Source organism: Tachysurus fulvidraco, chromosome 5 (genome assembly GCF_022655615.1).
Source record: "Tachysurus fulvidraco isolate hzauxx_2018 chromosome 5, HZAU_PFXX_2.0, whole genome shotgun sequence".
Classification (NCBI taxonomy): domain Eukaryota; kingdom Metazoa; phylum Chordata; class Actinopteri; order Siluriformes; family Bagridae; genus Tachysurus; species Tachysurus fulvidraco.
In genome coordinates this window covers 30,812,767-30,815,469 of record NC_062522.1, presented here as the reverse complement: position 1 = coordinate 30,815,469, position 2,703 = coordinate 30,812,767, and the positions used below count along the sequence as shown (strand labels likewise).

Genomic DNA, 2,703 nt, shown 5'->3' with positions numbered 1-2,703 from the left:
AGAGAGAGAGAGAGAATATGGGAGACAGAGTGTGTGAGTGAGAGTAAAAGAGTGTGTGAAAGACAGAGAATATGGGAGACAGTGAGAGTGACAGCGAGTGTGTGTGTGTGTGTGTGAGTGAGAGGGGGTGTGTGAAAGAGAGAATATGGGAGACAGTGAGAGCGTGTGTGTGTGTGAGTGAGAGGGGGTGTGTGAAAGAGAGAATATGGGAGACAGTGAGAGCGTGTGTGTGTGTGTGAGTGAGAGGGGGTGTGTGAAAGAGAGAATATGGGAGACAGTGAGAGTGAGAGCGTGTGTGTGTGTGTGAGTGAGAGGGGGTGTGTGAAAGAGAGAATATGGGAGACCGTGAGAGTGAGTGTGTGTGAGTGAGTGAGAGGGGGTGTGTGAAAGAGAGAATATGGGAGACAGTGAGAGTGAGAGCGAGTGTGTGTGTGTGAAAGAGAGTATGGGAGACCGTGAGAGTGAGTGTGTGTGTGTGTGTGTGAGTGAGTGAGAGGGGGTGTGTGAAAGAGAGAATATGGGAGACAGTGAGAGTGAGAGCGAGTGTGTGTGTGTGAAAGAGAGTATGGGAGACCGTGAGAGTGAGTGTGTGTGTGTGTGTGTGTGAGTGAGTGAGAGGGGGTGTGTGAAAGAGAGAATATGGGAGACAGTGAGAGTGAGAGCGAGTGTGTGTGTGAAAGAGAATATGGGAGACCGTGAGAGTGAGAGCGAGTGTGTGTGTGAAAGAGAGAATATGGGAGAGAGTGAGAGCGAGTGTGTGTGTGTGAGAGGGGGTGTGTGAAAGAGAGAATATGGGAGACCGTGAGAGCGAGTGTGTGTGTGTGTGAGAGGGGGTGTGTGAAAGAGAGAATATGGGAGAGAGTGAGAGCGAGTGTGTGTGTGAAAGAGAATATGGGAGACCGTGAGAGCGGGTGTGTGTGTGTGTGTGAGAGGGGGTGTGTGAAAGAGAGAATATGGGAGACAGTGAGAGTGAGAGCGAGATGTGTGTGAAAGAGAGAATATGGGAGACGGTGAGAGTGAGAGCGAGTGTGTGTGTGTGAGAGGGGGTGTGTGAAAGAGAGAATATGGGAGACAGTGAGAGTGAGAGCGAGATGTGTGTGAAAGAGAGAATATGGGAGACGGTGAGAGTGAGTGAGTGTGTGTAAGAGCGAGTGTGTGTGAGAGACAGTGTGTGTAAGAGAGAATAAGAATATTGACCAGAGTGATAAATATCCAGCCTGCACAGGGAGAAGAGTCTCAGGTTGCACACACAGCTTGAAATCTTTAAAGCCCTTCGACTGCTCTCTCTCTCGCTCTCTCTCTCGCTCTCGCACACACACACACACTGTTATAAGTGTGTGCATGTGTAATATCACAAAGTTACTAAAAACCTGAACTACTTGTATATTCTACTAAACCACAAGCAAGAACTAAAAGTGAGACGGTGTGACGTGATGAAGCCGAGCTGTGTGTTCCTCTCGTGCTCCACAGCGACGTGTCTCTATAAACTTAGTTACTTTTAATACTAAAAACACATCATCACTTAATAAACCTGTTTATTTCTCTCTCTCAAAGTTAAGCAGGAAATAAACTAAACAAAAAAGCACAAACTACTTAAAGTGTCTAATGTTTATAGAAAAGTAATCAAACCCTCTTGACCAATCAGAATGCAGAATTCCTTTCTTTTTTTATTAATGACAGATCTGATAGTGAGACTAATGACAGGTTTATTTCCATGTTCTGTTTTTCTAATGATTTCTATCAACACCAAACAGACTCACGCTTACGCTTACGCTTTCTCTCTCTCTCTCTCTCTCTCTCTCTCACACACACACACACACCACCACGTGGAAAGTAAAGATGAGCACAATAAGCAGCTGGTCGAACAGAGCAGTCACTTTATTGAAGGGAAGAGCATACATTTTAGCTGTACAGTATTTAACAAGCACTCCTTCAAGGCCTGTTCCCAGATCAGAAGCTGTGTGTGTGTGTGTGTGTGTGAGTGAGAGAGAGCGAGATAGACCAAGAGAGAGAGAGAGACACTAAGACAGAGAGACTAAGACACACAGAGAGAAAGAGACTAAGACAGAGACAGAGAGACTAAGACAGAGAGAGAGAGAGAGAGAGAGAGAGAGAGAGATGGGCTCTGTCACAGAGGTAATGCGTTTAGGTTTAGAAAATAAAAGAACACTGCTGGCTAATCTCATGGCAGAGCTCACAGTCTGATCTCATAAACAACCACCACCCAGGATGTGACTTGTTCAGTTCTTCACCAGTTCCTCACACGAGCCTGGGTGGATCACACGAACAAGCTCACGCTGCACTACAGGGCTGCACAATGTACTGGATTTTAGAATCATTATTGCAAATCGTGTTTAAGATCTTCAACCACAAACTATAGCGTGTGTAGTGAGCATCCAGTTCTGAGCACTGGGACGTTATTAAAGAAAAAAGAAAGAACACTTCAGTTAACGGAGCAGTTTGTCATTTCAGCACTTTCTGAAAGCCTCAGGAGTGTGAAGGGGCAGATGGGCAGGATGTCGATTTGTATCTGCTAGCAGGGCTTCATGCTAACATCATCTAGGTGGCTTGTGAGCAAATAAGGTGAGGAAAACAACCAGTTTGGATTTTCACCTGACTTTTCTTACTCCTGCTTGTTTTGGGGGGTCAAATCTTTCTCCCGGTTGACTGATTTATTAAGGAAATTTCTTGTTAGAAATATTG

The 2,703-nt window shown here is 45.5% G+C and overlaps 1 protein-coding gene across 1 annotated transcript in view; it reads right to left on the bottom strand.

Annotated features, from left to right (window-relative positions):
* Positions 1-1,860: 1,860 nt before the first annotated feature.
* acvr2ab (activin A receptor type 2Ab) overlaps positions 1,861-2,703 on the bottom strand; it is a 33,071-nt gene continuing 32,228 nt past the window's right edge. Inside the window, exon 11 of the mRNA XM_027159816.2 lies at positions 1,861-2,703. This exon is cut by the window's right edge and continues 2,710 nt beyond it. The gene's annotated coding sequence lies outside the window, so the exon portion shown is untranslated.